The sequence below is a fragment of the Andrena cerasifolii genome, chromosome 14, assembly GCF_050908995.1.
Source record: "Andrena cerasifolii isolate SP2316 chromosome 14, iyAndCera1_principal, whole genome shotgun sequence".
Lineage (NCBI taxonomy): Eukaryota > Metazoa > Arthropoda > Insecta > Hymenoptera > Andrenidae > Andrena > Andrena cerasifolii.
Genome location: NC_135131.1, coordinates 1,500,243 through 1,521,812, shown reverse-complemented (window position 1 = coordinate 1,521,812; position 21,570 = coordinate 1,500,243). Strand labels below are relative to the sequence as shown.

At 33.6% G+C, this 21,570-nt stretch overlaps 2 protein-coding genes across 51 annotated transcripts in view; one reads left to right on the top strand and one right to left on the bottom strand.

The window, feature by feature from the left end:
* Slo (calcium-activated potassium channel slo) overlaps window positions 1–21,570 on the bottom strand; it is a 228,869-nt gene that overhangs the window by 131,668 nt on the left and 75,631 nt on the right. The window lies entirely within an intron of this gene.
* The window catches only part of LOC143376209 (uncharacterized), a 1,054,554-nt gene that overhangs the window by 962,978 nt on the left and 70,006 nt on the right, over window positions 1–21,570 (top strand). The window lies entirely within an intron of this gene.

The window sequence follows — 21,570 nt, the reverse complement described above, 5'->3', positions numbered from 1 at the left end:
CCCCCATTAGGTGTATATTGGTCTTCCTCTTCCACACTCACATTTGTTTATCTTCTCTCTGTTCCCCGCTGCTTTATTTCCTGTTATAGTTAACTACTGAACTCAATACTACCTCTACTTATGAGCCTATGCTTCATTTTAGTTCCTCTAATTTGTGCTTGTGCTTGCGTATTCTACTTATACAGTAAAATGTGAGGGTGCAAACAAACAAATTTTCGGAAAATGGGGCATCTACTTTCTGATACTGATCTTCCATTATCTTCAAAATAGGAATACAAGTATTAACAATAGAAATAATAAATAATAAAATGAAACACGAATTTGGTTAAAAATTTCTGGCCACCCAAATCTATTTACCGGTGGAATCACAAATTTTTTAGAAAACTAAATTCTGCATAGAGTTTATATTCCTCCTTTTGCCTCGTCTCATTTCAGCCGTTTTTCTAAAGCTTATTTTCGCCTTCCGTTTCATTATTCGAAGCACACGCAATGTCGTGCACAATGCCAATTAAGCTTTATCGGACTGAAAGCATTCTTTCACATCAGTCTAATCACAATTACCACATCCTTGTATTCTACACAATATAGAAACAGTTTCTTGTCTATTGTTTCAGCAACTTTCGTGCATCGTTTTTTCACCCATATTGTGAAATAATCTTTTCTATACTTTTTCCGTGTTATATATCTAATATTCGATCAATTCTATTGGTAGATTTATATCGAATTTTATGCATTACTAAATACAGAAATTTCGCCCCATATGGATTTTTACTAATCCATTGTTTTAAAAATGTTACAAAGTAATTTGTCAGTTTTGCCATCAAGCCAACATATTTTTTATATTTCTTGATTTTACAATCACGTTACTTCTTCCGCGCGACTGCACACTCTCAGATGTACAAGATCTATTAATAGTACTAAAAATACCAGTTACTAATTACTTGGCAGCATATTAGAATTATATAACAGCACACATAGTTCCTTCTTTTAACAATAAAGCAGGCTGTTTGCCTTCACGGACGACTAACAGCAGTTTAATTAGGGTTTGCCGGTTTTTAAAAATCGGGTTTAAAAACTGGTTTTTATTTATGAATTGGTAAAATTCGGAAACCGGGTTTTAAATTGAAAAAAGAACCGGTTTTATATAATAGAATTAAGATGGAGAAATGAATTAATTATTTAATTAGAAACGTTAACATTTTGACTTGAAACTCGCCTCGGACACTAGCATATTGTAGTATGTAACAGTTTACTCATTACTGTAAAACTGTATTCATGAGTCCCGATTTTCTGAAGAAAAATACTAAATGGAATAAAGATTTATAATTTGGTACCACTGTAAAAATGTATATTTTGTGCGGATTTTAGTTTTTTTTTTCATTTGGTTTTGTATGCAGTCTATTTTATTGTGTTATATTTTTGTAGATCCATAAATATTAAATGAACTCAAAAATTGTACAGATTTTAGTTAATTTAATTTGTATTTATTTATTTGGTTTTGTATAGATACAGTATATTTTATTTTGCTATATTTTTGTAATTCCATAAATATTAAGGAAACTGAACACTTTTAAAATAAATACAAATATTCATTTACTATTTTAATTACATATTTTTTGTGAAAATTCGAAAACCGGTTTAACCGGTTTTTGGGGAATAGTGGAATTCGAAAACCGGTTTAACCGGTTTTTGGGGAAGAGTGGAATTCGATAACCGGTTTTTGGGGGAATAGTGGAATTCAAAAACCGGTTTAACCGGTTTTTGGGGAATAGTGGAATTCGAAAACCGGTTTGTGTTTCAACAGTCGGTTTTGTATAAACCCTAAGTTTAATATCATTCCAATACTAGATGATTAGATATAGAAGTGTTAGAAAGTAATGACCGCATTTCAAATACGCTTTTCCCCTAATATAATATATAGGGTGTTTTAAAATTAATAATACAAATTTTGCACATGTATATTATTCATCAAAATAACTAAAAAAATTAGCATTCAATACTGGTTTGAGGACCAATCATTTTTGCGTTATCAAAAAAAATGTTTTCATTTATTATAGTAGGTGGCATATATCTACACCCCACATCTATCCACAAATCAGCACATCGTGTTTACAGAATATATTGTACAACAATTTTATTTACCGTTACAAAATTCCACCCAATATTTGATCACATACATAATTTCATTTAACAATATACGTGATATAGTTTATAGAAATGTGCACTAATATTTCAATATTATTTGTACAAAAAGGTCAATGGATCAGAATGGGGATACGTCTTTAGATTCTGAAGCAAGAGTTTTTATACTCCCAGCTTGTTGCAGTTTTCAGGATTTCAATTTTTGCCTCCTGATTTCTAGTCCTCCAATTCCTTCAGTTCTGTACTACCAGTAATTGGAAGAGGATTGCTTCTTTAATGACAAATCTTCTGGTTGCAAAGTGACTCTTAGTGTCATCCAAGTTGAGGGTTGAGGGTTGGGGCACTCCGAAGGGCAAATGGATCGCATTACGTCACATTTTCTTATTGAGGCACGCAGTCTCTCCCCTATTCGAGGTTTCAATTTATCCAAAGTATTAAGAGCTGCTGACGTGTATTATATACTCTCGACTTGCCCCCAGAAATAGTAATGTAACGAATTTATATTTTCATTCAGCTCATTTTCACCGGACTCATTATTTATGTAATTTCTAACAACTAACCAAAACTTAACGGGATCAAGAGGCAAAATTAATTGTCATGGATAAAAAAACTGATTGATACAATAGATTGTGCCAAACTTATCTTAAACCCATTATATCATAGTTTGGTCTTAAAATTTACTTTGCATTTCTTATTTGTTTTTTTTTCATAACGACGCGTGGATACGTGTCCAATATTACATTAATTGATTTTAAAATACTGTACTTTTAAAACTATACTGCAAGATTCATTCTAACCTCAAAATTCAATTTTAAATATGTTTCCTTTCTATGTATACCCTTCGATACGAAGATAAAGAAATATTTAACTCTCTTTCCAAAAGAAAAATCGCTACTACAATACAGACTGCAAATATTGACTTAGTTTATTAACTATACAGGGTGTCCCAAAATTGCGAAGCAATCTGGAACACGCAATATTCTGATGCAAAAAGACATCGAAAAGTCTTTTACCGTTGTGGGTTCCGAGGCTTCGTTCTCGAGATATTAACAGTTGAATATTAGCGCTCCCAAGTTCCCGAGCTCGCAGTTTAAACTTGAGTCAGCTGAGCGCGCTGTGGCGCGCGAGCGGTGACTGCTCCGCGCTCAGCTGACTCGGCTTTAAACCTCGCGCTCCGGAAATTGGACCGTTAATATTCAATTCTTAATATCTCGAGAACGAAGCCTCGGATCCTAAAACGGTAAAGGACTTTTCGATGTCTTTTCGCATCGGGGTATTGCATGTTCCGGATTGTTCCTCAATTTTGAGACACCTTGTATAACAAAAATGTCTTACAGTTATCAGTTTATGTTTCCAATTTAAAGTTATTTAGAACAATACTTAATCTGACATATCTTTTGTACTGAAACAATTCCTGTTACTACTGTATTCCAATTGTGTTTTTGCGTATTATAATTATTTGAGAAAATACAGTATGACGTTCATTTTGCACATTTCTATCACCCACGATTACCGAAGTCTTTGCGGAAGAATTTTAGGAAATGTGAGTACTTCTGAGGAAAAGGAAACCAAAATCAGTTGCACGAAAATGGTCCATTCACGACACACGGTTTCCTTTGAACAGTAAAGTAAATGTCCCCCTTGAAACCTAAGTCGCGTTTAAGTGGTTCATTCTATAGAAACGGAACGGGAAAGCGTCCACGAAGGCAGGCGAAAGGAAAATAATAGAAGGGTAATAAGGTGGAATACTGCGGGGGAGAACGGAAGGAGGATAAAAGGAATGAGATGGAACAACGATGTGAAATCGATCTTCGAGAGGGTCGAGTGCACTGTACCCAGAATTATGAGCCCGATGCGCCTTTTCGCGTTCGAATTATTTTTAAACGGCTGTTTGCGCTCGGACCACGTGAAGGAGGCTAACCTGGACACTTCCGTGTTAAACTAAGCAAACGGGCTTTAGAGTTCAGGGTTATCGTGCGCTGAAGACCGTAATAAGAGCCTGACCAGCTCTTGGCGAGCCAACGAATTCCTTCATTATCGATCAGAGTCCTTATCAAATCTGCCCGCCCACTCGACCGCCGTTTTAGTGAATGGACTCTACAAGCTGCAGGTATTGTGGTCAAAGAACTGGTTATTGGATATATGGTATGGTATATGGATTACGATATAACGATTGATACTGGCGTAATAATTACTTTATTATAAAATACAGAGATTTATTGTCTTTTCAGTTTAAGAAAATGAATCGTTATTTCACTTTATGGCGATCCCGGTGAATTTTATTGTTTCACATGAAATGTAAATATTATAAAAATATTTACAGTGGCACCTTAATACACAATTCAGGTTTCAAAAGTACGCAAGTTTAGTACCCACGACTGAAACGAATTATACACTATAGGGCGGAGCGGAAAATTTAAATTTGAATTTTCAGTTGGCCTAGGTGCGGGATAGTTGTCTTTTGATTAACCAAACACAACTGTAAAAATTTTTTGAAAAAATATTCATGTCTGCAGGTTCCTTTTTCTCCTAAAAATGATTACATGATTATATGATTATATGATTATATGATTATATGATTATATGATTATATGATTATATGATTATATGATTATATGATTATATGATTATATGATTATATGATTATATGATTATATGATTATATGATTATATGATTATATGATTACGTAATTATATGATTACGTGATTATATGATTACGTGATTATATGATTACGTGATTATATGATTACGTGATTATATGATTACGTGATTATATGATTACATGATTACATGATTACATGATTATATGATTACATGATTATATGATTATTTAGGAGAAAAAGGAACCTGCAGACATGAATATTTTTCCAAAATTTTTTTACAGTTGTGTTTGGTTAATCAAAAGACAACTATCCCGCACCCACGCCAACTAAAAATTCCACCTTAAATTTTCGCCTATATAGTATCGCTCCGCCCTTTAATCGAATCGATTGCAATAGTGCTATATAATTTTTTGAAACTGTTACCACTTCAACAATCACGAAACAATTGTATTGCCACTTTACATATAAAGTACCATTTACTTTTCAAATTTGAAATTCAACAATAAAATTATTACTGAATTAATTGTGTTATAGTTTTGTAATATATAACTATTCTTTTGCGATACAGAGCTACGACTGCAAAGGGTACAAACCCTTTGTCTCACATTGAACCTTAAAGGAGAGACGCTAGAAAAGTAATTTTTAATGTGAAAATCTGTGAAGCTTTTATAATAGAAACGAATACTATTAACTACTTGCTACATTTTAACATTTAAGAGACTGCAATGGTATTGAAGTAAGGTATAGGTCACGGCAGTTTTAAATTTAAGAATGTCCTTAATTGAAATAAGATCTGACAACAACTCGTTGGAAGCGGCGATAGGGATAAATATAACTATTGGTAGCCAAGACGTCGTTAATAGACAGCTATGATAGGCATTTGACCTTTGAACAATTTGCCAAAGGTGCAATGACGTATACACATATGTCTGTGTGGATGTGTCCGCGCGGTGAATTTTCGATGCGCGTGAGCTCACCGGGCTGGAAGCATCCAAATAGTTAATAGATTGCGGTGATTGCGAAATTAATGCACGAATTGCACGATCATTTTCAGGAACGTTCGTTACGTTAATTTACAGCCGTTGGCTTTGCAATTCGACATTCTATTTTCATGGAATAATTCTTACTCGCTAATACAGTTACTCACAAAATTACCCATCCACCCCATACGTATAACATATTTTACTTATATAAATAACGTTAAATTCAGAATAACCCATTATGATTTACATTAGTATAAACCTTGATTAATGTATTTTTAGTTAGTAGCATCTACCAAAGAAATACTCAAATAAATTTTGCTAGAATAATATGGAACAAGATATGTCGGAATTTCACAGAAAATTTGCTGAATCTATGCATAATAGATTAAAGCTTATAACTTATTGTAATTACGTTTGTATAAACTAAATATTCAATTTGGGCAAATATTTTTTACTTGTTTAAATAAACTGTAAATAACTATGTACAAAATGAGAGTGTATTAATCAAGGTTTATATTAATGTGAATTAGAATTGCCAGTTACTTACTTGAAAGTCTACTTAATATTTAAAATATGTTATTATTCGAATGTTATTATTCGAATATTTGAGTATTCGAATGTTATTATTCGAATATTTGAGTATCCGAATGTTATTATTCGAATATTTGAGTATCCGAATGTTATTATTCGAATATTTGAGTATTCGATTGTTATTATTCGAATATTTGAGTATTCGAATGTTATTATTCGAATATTTGAGTATTCGAATGTGATTATTCGAATATTTGAGTATTCGAATGTTATTATTCGAATATTTGAGTATTCGAATGTTATTACTCGAACACATCAGTATTGGAATACTATTCGCGATATTAGGTCAAAATTAGCTTATAAGATTTCACTCTGACAAATGAACCTAAAGAACTTGATGAATTATAAAATTCACACCACACTATTCGAATACTTAAGTATTCGAATAGTATTTGGATACTTGGATATTCGAATAGTATTTGGATACTTGGATATTCGAATTATATTCGCCAAATAACTGAGCAACTGAAGTCTTCGAATATTCGAATACCGAAAAATTCGACAAATAGTCCCAGCCCTAGTTTTAATATACCCTAGTTTTATTTTGTACCACTTTCCTCTGAAAAGTACCACTATCTTTTTTCCCAATGTGTACTATATTGTTTCACAGCGTGTACTATATTTTTTCACAATAATGTGTAGATCATTTTTTCACAATGTATACTACATTTTTTCACAATTATACTATATTTTTTGTCACATATGATCGTAAAGTACCATATTTTCCTGAAAAAAAGTTGGCAACCCAACTCAGGAGCCATGTTTCTTGCATGTTCCTATCAGATCTCTTGTAACGATGGCTGCATCACCTGCACATGTTTGAAGAAGAAATGGCAAGCGCGCGATAACAGCAATCGTTCCCCTACAGTTATAAAAATCGTTTCGCACAGAACGATCGCCTATTCATCTGCACGCTATAATTGGAGTTTAACCTTTAATCGATATCCAAGCAAGTAAACCGGCGGTCGACCTACATAACGAGATCAACCCCTTTCTGCGATCTGCCATCTATTTTTCTTCGAGCAGTCGGTATCGAATTCGGTCGCACTGTCTCATTCGTTATTTAATTCGTTCCCATCTCTACTTCGACTGACAGCAGGACAGTTTTTAGAACTGCAAGCTGTCCTCTATCTGCACCGACCGCTGATGGAATCCTCTACGTGGCTTTGTTTCCCTTCACGCGCTCCATTGTCTTTGTATTCTGTTCGCGTAGGCCACGCTCATTCAGACGCACAGGCACAGACACAAAAGGCGATATCACTTAACGTTCATGTACCATAGTAACAAAAACAAAATGGAATAAACTGCTCTGCACTCAGCTGCAATTCTGGATTTACAGGTTCTACATATGTCTTATTTTTAAGATTTCGTGAGCTGTAACTTGCAAACACTTACGAATAACGACCGACTTTTAAGATTAGGTGTTTTTAACGCCCTCCATACAAAAGTGTACTTTATGTATTTCGTGTTTCTAAATCTTCTTTTTCTATATATATATAAAATTCAAATATCACAGTCTGACTCACTCACTCACTGACTCATCACGATTTCTCTGGAACCACTGATCCTATGACCTTGAAATTTGGTAGGTTCCTCTTAGCCCCTAGGCGCTCGCTAAGAAATCTTTTTAAAAACTCCCTCCCCTTCACCGAAAAAAGATATATAACTCGGGCAAGGCCGGTCACTTTAAGCTACTTATGTACACACTGTGCGATCGAAAGGGTGGTACAAGCGGGCAGGAGGACATTCTTTATGCAAAATAAATCAAGAGAGTAGAATAAAATTTTGTCACCCAAGGTTTACTTTTCGAGAAACACTTTCAATTTTTCAGTTGGGTAATATTCTTTAGTTGCAAACTTACTTTATATTCATACACAAGTTACTCTCATTAAAATTTAAATTCCATTCTTGTTTTCACTCCTCAGTTACACTATTATTTTATTGCATCTTATATTAGTTAGAAATAATTTTCGTAAGATTTGTTCATATTTATTCATACATTCGCTCGATGCAGTATTAGTACACAGTACTGTCGCGAATATGTGACAGGAACGTTTCACGAAATGCAGACACACATGAGAAAAGACCCCAAAATTTTTCATTAGATGGATTTTCTTATTTCTGGGTGGTGGATACACGTTAAACCGAAGAATTTTATTGATCCTTGTAAGCAGTCAAAATAATTATCTCGCGTGCTAATCCATCAATTTCGATTAAAACTTCGGCAACACCAGTGGTCTATACATAGCCGGCACAAAATCTTCGTGTACACTTACAGACACGCGAGCTCCATCTGCCCAGCGGGGAAGTAGGTTAGAAGTGTTGTATCACTAGCGTTCTCTTACCTCCAATCACTGAAACGTCCATCTGATAACTTCAGCATATATAGGTAATAGCTATTTTTCATACGTCTTACTCGTCATTGCATTTCTCTTTCCCCTTTTAAGTCTAAATTCGTACAAAGCCCGACTCTTTTTTTCATTCAGTTGCTGAGGGTTAAGGTCATAATTTTCCCACGTACAGAGCGTAAAAAGAATTTGCCATAAAATTGATCTCGACCTGGAAATTCAAGATCCAATTTTTTTTTATTTTAATGAGTTCCACTCACTTGGAGGATAAAAAGTGTCAAAGGGACCATACTTTCGACGAAATATTCTTTGGAACATAGTTGCTTTAACACTTTTTCTCGTTTTACTGAATCAAATACGTTTCAATGAAAAAATTTGACCCTGAATTTCAAGGTCGTGGTCAATTTTGCGGTACATCTTTTTAACAGATCTCCACCGATCCAGAGGTGTAGAATCAGAATGTGTGAGCTATGGCATGTATAACCGTTTTACTCCCTGTAAATTGTACGCAGGATGTTGGGAAACAGCTGTTTTGGACAGGGTAGGTAGCGCTCAATAAGCTAATTAAAGATATGTGTAGTAAACATTGGTCTAGAAATCAACCCTGTCACAGTCAGAGGACATTTTCGGTTTGGTAACGCAAGCGATTTTCTGGTTTCTATTAAAGTAAATCCGGGAGACGCGGTCGGGCCGGAGAGTTGGTCAAAACAGTTGATTCCTAGAGAATTAATTGTTCTGAACCATAATACACAAATGTAGAGTCTGAATATAGCGACTGGACCAACTCTCCAGCACGACCGCGCCTCCCGGATTTACCCTAATTAGGATTGTAACGAACATGCAACAAATATTCTAAGAATTCGAATAATTTATTCATATTTGAAATTATTCGAATTATTCGAATAAATTATTTATATTTGAAATTATTCGAATTATTCGAAGAAATTATTGATATTCGAAATTATTCGAAGAAATTATGGATATTCGAAATTATTCGAAGAAATTATTCACATTCAAAATTATTCGAATTATTCGAATACTCCTAATTATTTGAATATTCGAATTATTCGAAGAAATTGTGCGCATTCACAATTATTCGAATTATTGGAATACTTCTAATTATTTGAAAATTCGAATTATTCGAAGAATTTATTCGGATTCAAATATTCGAATTATTCGAAGAAATTATTCGGATTCAAATATTCGAATTATTCGAAAAAATTATTCGAATTATTCGAATACTCCTAATTATTCGCATTCAAAATTATTTGAATTATTCGAATACTCCTAATTATTTGAATATTCGAATTATTCGAAAAAATTGTGCGCATTCAAAATTATTCGAATTATTCGAATACTCCTAATTATTCGCATTCAAAATTATTTGAATTATTCCAATACTCCTAATTATTTGAATATTCGAATACTCCTAAATATTTGAATATTCGAATTATGCGAAGAAATTATTCGAATTATGCGAAGAAATTATTCGAATTATTCGAAGGAATTATTCGAATTATCCGAAGAAATTATTCGGATTCGAATATTCGAATTATTCGAGAAATTATTCGTATTGGAATATTTACATCTTTACTATTAATCGCCTGCGGTATAAAAACAGACAAGTACCTTATATTTAAGGGGTATATATAACTAAATATATTTATACCAAAACATAATATAATAACCTGTTAAAAAGTCCCTCACCTGAATACAAAAACCATTGCATAAAAATATGCATGTACTTTCTGAAATAACTTCCCAAAGAATCGATTCTTTTTCTACCTCCTGACGGTAGGTAACCCCTTAAGACACTGACATTTCGTAATCCAACCTGCAAGCTGATGAAACATAGTTTTTTGCCAAATAAAGGAAAGAGGGCAATTTCGTACGTAATTAGAGCAGAGGCAAAGTTGGACTATGTTTTAGAGCAGACGTCGAATTAGGGAAATGAGTCATATTTGGAAGAAACCTGGTTAATGGCACACTGGCAATCGGCCAGTGCAAGTTTCCAAGAATGTAACAGATTTGTCATGACGCCTGAGATGAAGGGAATAATTCGGTGTACGTTAGCCCATTCCAATAATATTCCGAACGTCTCGAAGTAAAATGTTGGATCTATCTCCAACCCTCACCACTTCTTCTTCATCTCACATAATTCCAATGTGCCAAGATCCATTAGTACTAATCCACTTTTCTAACTGACGATGGAATACACGTACAGGTTGAAAAAAAAAATTAATATTCGTGACTTTATCTATATAAATCTTTGCACCTCAATCTGCGGAGCTTTGACGAAAGTACATACCCACTGTAAAATTCGTCTTCACTTGGAAATTCACTGTCAATCTAACTAAACAACGGCAGAAATTTTAAGAAGCAACAGCTGCTAATGAAATTGTAATAATTGTCCTTTTGAAGTGAATGACACTTATCGCATTATGCGAGATTCACAATCGGATCTAATAGAAAGCACTTTGTCACTTTGTGACCAAAATCTAGTGCACTTACCTTGTATGTATAATAAGTACCTGCTATTCATTTTCCTACGTCAGTATCATGAAAAATCAACAAGTGCTTCGGACGAAATATATCAAAAGATTTAATACAATAAATTGAAGTTTCTACATGAACTGTAAAATACTTTTAAATGGAATCTAGTAAATTATTTGCTCCGTAATGATATACTGTTGCACAATGATTCTCATCAGAAATGCACTCACTAATACAGAATTTGCAACTCTGAACGCAATACAAAAGGTGTCTACAGTTGCGAAATGACCATGCCATAATTAGTACGTTTCAGCGCGTTATAATGAGCCAAACAGAACGTTTACCTCTGTAATTACAGATTGCTCATCGCACGAGTAATGGTTTGCTTTGTGAAACCACCGCCACAGACCGCGCTAACACGATTTTGGTTGCATTACCGATTCGCACGACATCGCGGTATAATCGCAGTGCTGTCGTCCCAATTGTTGTAAACGAGCTATTCAATTGTTAGAGGAATAGAATAATAACAAAGCTGTGGCAACCGTACACACATGGCCGGCACTCTGTATTATTAGCCGCGGAGTGTACCTTTGTATTTTATTTTAATTAAAGTGTTATCTGTACAAATGAACATATCACTCGACCACCACAGAATACAACATATTGCCCATGAAAGCAACTGTTTGATGAAAATATGCTTTTCTTGTTACATTGAACTAAGCAAGATACAAAATTATTGACCTGCTCCAAACTTCTTCATTAAAAAAATTTTCAAGTTAATACTTTTCAGTAGTTATTTAATTAATCTCAAGTAATATTACAATATATATATATAATTTTTTTTGCATATTTTCGTTCAACAACATCTCAAAAATCTCTAGTTTAAATTTTGGATATATAAATCCAAATAAAATATATTATATATTATATATATATAATATATATTATTATATATATAATATATATTATTATATATATAATATATATTACAATATATATTGTAATATTACTTGAGATTAATTAAATACCTACTGAAAAATATTAACATGAAATTTTTTTAATGAGGAAGGTTGGAGCAGATGAATAATTTTGTGTATATATATACCACTTGTTAAGATTGCGAGAAAGAAGAAAAGTGTTCCTTAAAGGGACTAGGCAGTCGAAAAATCGATTTTTTTATCGCATTTTCCGAAAGTACAATCTTTTCTCAATAAAATGCCGCTTGGTTTATAGTAAAATCGATTTTTCGACAGCCTAGTCCCCTTAAGGGCATCTGCCGGTCAAAAATCGAAAAAAATTTGTTTGCATATTTTCGTTCAACAACATCTCAAAAATGTCCAGTTAAAATTTTGTATCGAAATTCCCAGCGGTAGAGATTTTACTGGCAGTTCAGGGGAATCAACAGTGTAACGGCCTTAAAAATAGGTGTTTTTTGAAGATGGATTGTCACGCAGGTACAATAGATAGAAATGTGATTTTTCTTTTAATTAATAATACATTCATTGGTCTAAAAAAAATCAATTTTTATTCTAATCGAATAAAAGCATAGAAAATAGGGCGCTTACGGGCAAGTCCCTATCACTAGACGAACGCGCTCGGCGTCAAACTTTAAGTACGTTTTTCCCGAAACAATTTTTCACGCACTGTCACCACGATAAAAAATGCAATTTTTGACCGAATCGAAAAATTCAAACGGGATTCTGCTCGTAATTACACTGGCTTTCGCGCTACCCTCTATTGCGAATTTAATACACTCAATTTTTTTCACAAAACATTTTTGTGGGGAAAATCCTATGTTTTGGGGACTATATCGTTTAACCATTTGGCAATCATCGCCCAGTTGTTTCTGAATACTGCCTGAGGGTAGCGCTATAACGACACATCTGTAATTAAGGAATATTTTTGGTTTTTTCATTTTGGATGATCCTGTCTAAAGTTATCGTGGCGACAGTGGAGGCCAGTTTTTATTTACAACGATGCAGCACGCAATGCATATCAGAGGCAGGGGTGGGGAAAAATGAAATAAAAAAATTGTTTTATACTCTACATTTATAGCACAATAGAGTGCAAAAAGTTTCAGACCCATACATTGTATACTCTTTTCTAGAAAAAATCATAAAACTCGCCTATGTTTTCGCGTGATTTAACCGGCGGATGTCCTTAATATGGGATGACGTTAATGCACTCTGAAAAAGTTTTACTTCGACTTTCTGAGAATAATTGAGACTGCTTTTGATAAAAGTAATAAATGTATATATAATAATAACTAAGTAGCGTATCAGAAAATATATTACAAGCATAACTCATACGCAGTCTTTAAATACTGTAATGTACCATTATTCACCTATAACTCCGCACATTGATAAACTTTTTTCCAACTTTCTCCAGACTCGCAAATGATACATCATCTGAATCAATAAACACTGTGCGACCCTTCAAAAATTTCGCCCTATCTCTGTTTGGGATAACGTGTATTCAAGGAGAATGTTCATTAAAATGAAAATAAATTAATAATCAGTACCGTAAACTTGCCCACTTTTCGGAAAAACTTTATTTTATTTTATTGCGAAGTAATTAGAACATATGGTGTTTTGTAATCGATAGTAATAATTACTCCAAGGTCAAACGAAAAAAAAACAATAGCGAATTCAATCATATGGTAATTTTTCAGTCAGAGTAAAAAATTACACAAACAAAATTTTTTTTCCAAGTGAATTTTGCGATCTCCGAACTTTGTGCTGTTGAGTGAAAATAAACCTTAAAATCTCGTACAAAATTGTTACACAATGCTGGGACAGGACCGGGGAAAATATTGTTAAATTCGTTAACAGTACACCCGGCCAGGACTGGTACATGAGCTTCATGAGAAGACACAAAACAGAACTGACTGAAAGAAGGTGTCAAAATATTTCTCGCGCGAGAGCGGCTGTAAAATATTTTGACCACTTAGAGAAAACGTTGAAAGGCGTCCCGAAAGCGAACATACTTAATTACGACGAGACGAATCTTAGCGACGACCCGGGAACGAAAAAAGCGTGTTTTCGACGCGGGGTGAAATACCCAGAGCGCATTTTAAGGCTTTTTTTAAATAATGTTTTTTTTTAAATAATGTTTTTTTTAAATAATGTTTTTTTTTAAATAATGTTTTTTTTAAATAATGTTTTTTTAAATAATTTTTTTTTTTTAAAAAACATATGTTTTGACAATACTAGTCTTATGTATCCCTTAGAATAAGAACGATTGCTCAATCATAACTCAATAATGAGTTTTAGGCATGTTTTCACAGAAAAATTTCACGTGGGCAAAGACACCCCAACTGAGCGGGTAACTTTGCCCACCACGTTTTTGGCATTTTAAAAGCGCACGTTTAAGTAAAGAATTTTTTTTAAAAGCCTAATTAAATCTACACGCCATCTACCGTATAATAATATTTTTCAAAAAAAAATGAATGCACTAGGGGTGCTAAAAAAGTTATTTGAAGTTCAAAAGTGGGCAAAGTCACCCCAGTTTACGGCAGTTAATTTGAAAGAAATAATATTTAATATCCCAAACACTATCTACCTCCACGCTGACCTACAGTTGCCAAGTAGTACGTTTGTGTTAATGAAAAAGAAGAAGTTAATTTCAGGAACAGAGCGTGATATCAATTGTCACGGCGGAAGTGGTTTCTACTCTAAACACAACCTCGACAATCGCTTTCTCTGTAATTCCACCTCTCCTTGCCCGCTCCCTTCTGTTCTGTTTTATTTTCCCGCTGTCTTTGCCTTTGTTCCTATCTTCCTACCCCCGCGGTTGCAAACGATTTGGGTCAAGTACTGTGACTCGTTAAAAAAAAAAGAGTACGACTTTCGTGTAACCAATGATTCATCACACGTAGCACATGCATCTACGTTCTGAAGGCTCTTGTTTCGTGACGTGAGTTGTAGAAAAAAATTTAAACAAAAAATTAAGTTAAACGATTTTATTTAATTTGATCGAAAACGCAATGAAAACTAAAAATTCATTATTTTCTTGTACCACATTTACGATGGCAATATGGCACGTCGAATAAAATCGTGCGGCAGGATATTTCATCGCTTTTCATCGCTCATTTCGACGCTTGATTCTGTATTAAATTGATTCATATCTGGTTATGACATATCCCTGCCCCGCGATTTTATTTAAACTGACATATCACCATCGCAATTGCAGTACAAGAAAATAATTATTTTTCAGTTTCTAGTGCATTTTTTTTTATCAAATTAAATAAAATCGTTTAACCTTTTTTTATTATTTACTTTTTAGTGTTTTAGTTTGGTAACTAAAACAAAATTGAAAAATTGAACTAGTTGTACGTGACGGATCGATTTTCGATAAATTGTGTATTAGCGGAACTCGAGATGCTACTTTTTGTCGTTTTCGAGAAGAACGCGAGAGACTGATTTCAAGTCTGTTGGATTTGTGGAAGTGGGGTAAAATTGAGTTACAAGATTTGAACCAAACAAACGGACAGAGGAGTGAAGCTAAATAAAATCGTTTGATAATAAAAATGAGATTGTTTTAAATTGTTATTAGGTAATTAGGTTTCAAATAATCAATTACGAAATCGTCTTAAGGGGTTATGCCTACCTGCATGGTCTGAAAACTCAAGTATTTTCGGGATTTTTTTTTTTAAATTTGCAGAAGTTTTTAAATAAACGGTTATATATTCGAAAGTATATATTTTAAAGTTCTTGTAGTTTTTTTTGCAATGCGATATATAAATAAATAATGGAATTATAAGCGATCTTCCGGCAGCGTTTTTTTTTATTACGGTGATCACTGTAGATTTGACCTGGTTTAACAGAAATAAAACATTCGACCAAATTTAGTTAGTATATTAGATTATCTTGTCCTTAATCGTGGCTTTTTCGTTTCCATTGCGTAGTTTTAATTTTACAGATGAAAAATGATGAAACACGAGCGCGATTCTGTAGTGAAAATCGATACTTTTGCTATGAGAAGCCGCTATTTTGTAGCAAATTAATATTTTGGGATAATGAACGATCAAGGACAAGATAATCCAATATACTAACTAAATTCCCGCGAATTCTTTATTTCAGATGAACTAGGTTAGAATTAAAGTGATCACCGCAAACTACTGAAAAAAAAATCGCTGCCGGGAGATCGCTGACATTTTATTTATTTATTTATATTTTCCATCGAAAAAATTACCACAAGTAGTTTCACATGTGCACTTTCGAATACATACAAGTTTATTTAAAAAACTCTTCAAGTTTGTTAAAAAAAAATCTCTAAAGTACTTGTGTTTTCAGACCTTGCAGGTAGGCATAACCCCTTAACGAACGACCGAAGATTGTGTATTTCTCTGACGTTTAAACTATTTGCACTCACAATAACAACCCCTAGCCACAGTATTTGGTGTAATGGACAAAAGTCAAGAATCCAAAGTGTTCGACCCACAAATTCTTGTATCTCAAAATGTTAATAAAGGAACGTAGGTTTATGCAGGATGTTACTCATCACTTTTGCTGAATTTACCGATTTCTTGTCAAAAGTGATACTAGAAATTTATTCCAAATTTCGGTGCATTTTTTCAAACACGTGCCATTGGCGCAATATTTATGCTTTTCATTTGGCTTTTATAAGTTGTGTGTTAATACTGCCATGCCTTCAAACTTGCCGAGCAATTTTTATAGAATGTTAACAATTTGTACGAATTATTTTTGTAAAAAAAATGTATCAAAAAGTACCTTCGTGATTTTTTGTATATTAATTTAGGGACCATTACACTTAGCCTGCGATAACAGAGCCCACAAAAGTGAAATGGTGTCAGACTATCTGGTTTCCTACCATCATCAAAAATACATCGACATGCACATGTTGTATGATTTTATAGCGTCCGGCAGAAACAATTCGAGCACTCGTGAATATTCCTTTTACAACAACATGCACAAAGGATCGAGAGCCGATTGTTCCAGATAGCGCGCATGTATAAGTACCGGAACGCTGCTGAACAGCTAGCCCGCGTAAGGGCTTTTTCACACGTAACACTTATGTGGCCGGCGACTGGTATGTCCAATATACAGGGTGACACTAGAAACTATATCGCGGGCGTACAAAGAAAATCCATCAAGTCCCTTTTTACTGAAATTCATATTTCACCACCACCACATTTTACATTACTCGTGGAAAATAAAAATTCACTTTTCTCAAAACTGAGTTTTGTGGACCTGGAGGATTTTGCTTGTACGCCCACGATATGTTAGGATAATTGTTTTATTACAGTATATTTACTGAAACATACCAGCAATTTTTTGCTCTCGTCTTTACACCTTTTTTTATCACTTTTATGCGCAAAAAATGGTTCCCTTTAAAAAGAAGTTGGAAGTATATATTTTTCAACCACGTACCCTGTCACTTAGAGAAAGATTATGCCATAAAAATGGTCCTCGTTATGATACTCCAGTTCTCCTTTTATTATTTTTTTTATCTTCGTGTAAAAAAGACCTTGTCTCAGTTTTTAGAGTTGCTCTAAATTCGTACATTTTCTACCTTTTTTTATCGTCCTTACAGTAATTATGTTTCCGATTGCATCCAACTTTTAATATACGTTCTTTGTCGTCGTTTAGGTACACTAGGCGCCAGAATCGGCTTCCATTCAGAAATTTGGCAACGTTGCATGTTACTAGAACCGCTGAGTTATGCCTAGTGACATGCAACGTTGCCAAATTTCCGAAGGGAAGCTGTTATGACGCCTAGTGTACTTCCTTTAAACACAGTGTTCGTTCCTTCATCCTCTCACGGTTTCCTTTCCGTTGTAGAGCAGCAGTTATGCTGAGCCTCGCCTATTCGCCATTGTGACTATATTTATAAGTGCAATAGTGCGATAAAGACTTTTAGTAATAATGACAATGCGACTACGTGTTCTAGGATTAAGAATAAAATTGCAAGTCGGTTGATAGAAAATGGAAATGTAACTGGTATTCAATTTGGGGTTTCAAAGCAGTTTTCAATCTCAACCTAGTGCCTGTTTCACATGTGAACGGACCAGGCTGTATATTTTCCTATTTTGTACGAGTACGTAACGTCTGCAGCTTGAATAATCTGTGAATCTCATCCACCTTGAACTCCACTACGACCAGGTCTACAAATATTGGTTTCCAGGAAACAAAGGGGACCCATCCCCAACTATAAGGCTGTCATCTAATTTTTGTAAGAAATAAATAAAATTTTCCAAAAATACATAAGTGGCAAAATAGAGCAATTAAAATTTTATATATATATATATAATACTATTCAAAAATTTTAATTGCTCTTTTTTGCTACTTATGTATTTTTGGAAAATTTTTTATATATATATATATATATATATATATATATATATATAAATTATTATAAATGTATATTTATTATATTCTTAAGTATAAAGTACCCTCGAAAAAAGATTTTATTAAACTTTTTTACTAATGCAGCTTAAATTTTAGTTGCATACAGTAATAATATTGGAACTTCTATTATATTTTAAAGCTACTAAAAGGTCATTACGATTTTTATCATATTGTCTGATGTTTAAGGGTGAACACCCCTGTGACGCCCGGAAAAGTAAGCCATTTTTAAGAATTTTTTTCAGGTATAATTTACCGTTTTCATATAAAATTTGTATTACCTACCTTTAGTACAATGTCTTAAGAGACTATAAAAAAAATAAATACAAAAACATGCATAAATTTGAATATATTAATTAATCTTCTAAACTCTCCACGCGCGCTGGTCGAATGTGTAACTATGGAGCAGGAGGTCCGAAATCAAATTTAATTTTTTTTATAAACTATATGAGCGTTGCTTCCGTTGCACGTACCGATTTATCAAACAAATTATTTTTGTAAAAATGGTGCACTTTCGAGCACCGAGAAAAGTTTCGAAAATCCGCGAATAAGATGGACAGTATTTACAGCGTATTTGAAAAAAATTATTTTCAATTACAGAAACCGTACGTGCAGCGAAAACTACACCCATGTAGTTTATAAAAAAAAAAATTTGATTTCTGACCTGCTGTTCCATAGTTACATATTCGACTAGCGCGCGTGGAGGGTCTAGAAGATTAATTAATATATTAAAATTTACGCATGTTTTTCTATTTATTTTTTTATAGTCTCTTAAGACATTGTACTAAAGGTAGGTAATAAAAATTTCATATGAAAACGGTAAATTATACCTGAAAAAAATTCTTAAAAATGGCTTACTTTTCCAGCCGTCACAGGGGTGTTCCCCCTTAAGGGGGCCCACTTCATCAGGGGTCCACAGGGCCCACATGCCACTGGACAAGCTGACACCCTGGCCAGTCCGCCACTGTTTACAGTATAACATGAAAATTATTATACCATCTACATTTACAATTAGTTTGCTAAAAATAGGCACTTTTGAAACATTTTCGCTTTCCGCAGTTTGGTGGTAGTACAGAAACTGGCAATTCTTATGCAATTCAGAGATATTGAAGCATGAAACATGACTAAAAATGCGAAAGTTTCTGTTAGATGAAATAGATATCAGAAGAGTCATACCACTCATATTTGTCAGTTCGACATAAAAATATCGGTTTACAGCTCCTACCTGGGCGCGTTTCTGACTGCATGCGATTGGTGATGCGCAAGGTGGATGCGCATGAAATTGTTATGCCGTCGACCGCTCGATGCGGGTCGGAGCGGCTGACACGTGCGTTGCTATGCCAACGAGAAAATTTTGTACACTGTTGTTAAGAAGACTTGGAAGAAAATTCTGATTTTAATAAAACCTTATGTAAATCTAAATCAAGATTAAATATGCAAGGGGCAATTTTTTCAGTGGAAATCCACTATAACGGGTTAAAATCAACCCTTAAATGTTGATCCACACACATTTGTTCCGCCAGTGTCTATGGTAAAATATATCATTTCCCTATTTTGGAATGGAGCAGTTCACGCTTGCCCATGTCAGGTAAGTGTTTCAGTGAAACAAGGTGACCACTGGCGCTGAACCGGTACGGAACTAATATGTGTGAATCAGCCTTAAAGGTGTCACGTTTTCTCGTTTCTTGGATATAATTTTGTAATAGTACGAGATGAAGCACAACTTCAAATACAAAATTTGTTCGGTTTTATATGGTACATCACATTATAGGAAGAAAGTTATTTCGTATTGAATAATTAATAAGCAAAAACTGATTTTCATCATTTTATGTATATTTTTCATCGTTGCAAATGAAGTAATTATTTTATACAAAAAGATCATAATTCTGGATAATAATCGTATCTCAAAAAGGCGAAGACAACTATCGACTGTAAATTATTCAATTATTGAATAAACAAGGGTGAAAAGGAAAGGACTGTCGTGACTTTATGTTGAGATAATATGTCGTTAAAAAGTGTTGTAAATAAACTGAAATTACTGCAATAAAACTGTAATATAATACACTCTCAAGCGATAGGGAACAACAGAATCTAGTAAATCGTTCAAACGCTTGGGGAAGCCAGTAGTGATGAGTAAAGAGGAAGTTTTAAGAATCAGGATACCTGCTAATGGTGAAGAACTATCGATGGCTTATTTTCAGTATCGATAATTATCGGTATTGAAAATTGTGGGTTGATATCCGTGCAGTTCTGATCGCTTTGCTTAAGAGCTGCTGCTAAAGCTGATAAAGCGTTAAATTGGACAAAATAATTTTTGTCTTAGAGAAATGATTTCTACTTATCATAATAATAAACAAAAACATCGAAATTCATTAAGAAAAACATTGATGAATTCGATGTACACATCGATCTTCAAATATTGATTATAAAAACATTGATGTATCGTTATCATCTCTACTTTAAGTTTATATAATGAGTCTAAGACTTCAAGTTCAAATTTTAATGTAAATTAGTGAAACTCAAGGTTCGTAATACAGTTAGGTATTAAATTTTCTAAGATTGAAGAAATGGATGTTAAATTTCATGTACATTTTTTTAAGCCAGTTAAAAAAAAGAACAGCTCAAATTCAGAATCTCAAAATTAATTTATAATATTATTACTATAATTAAAAATAAATTGTTTTATAGATATTTACCATTAATACCTACTATCTAAAAAGGATAGACGCTTTATATCCCCAGAAATTGGGGAAAATATTATTACAAGAGAATTTTCCATATTTATGTTCAAGCATAGTAAAACAGGGGCTGGCAGCAGTAGGAATAAATAATCGAATTGCATTTCGAAATTTCATTTAACCCGGTTATAAAATGACAAAATGAAATGAAACAATTTGCAGTGGACTAATATCAAACTTGGAATGCAAGAATAGAGAAAAATGGTCTAATTTCTAGCTTATGAAACACACACATTGATCGAAAACTTTTGAGTGCTGGTGTACGTAACTAAGGAATGTACTTTATTATTCAAATTAAAAGAGG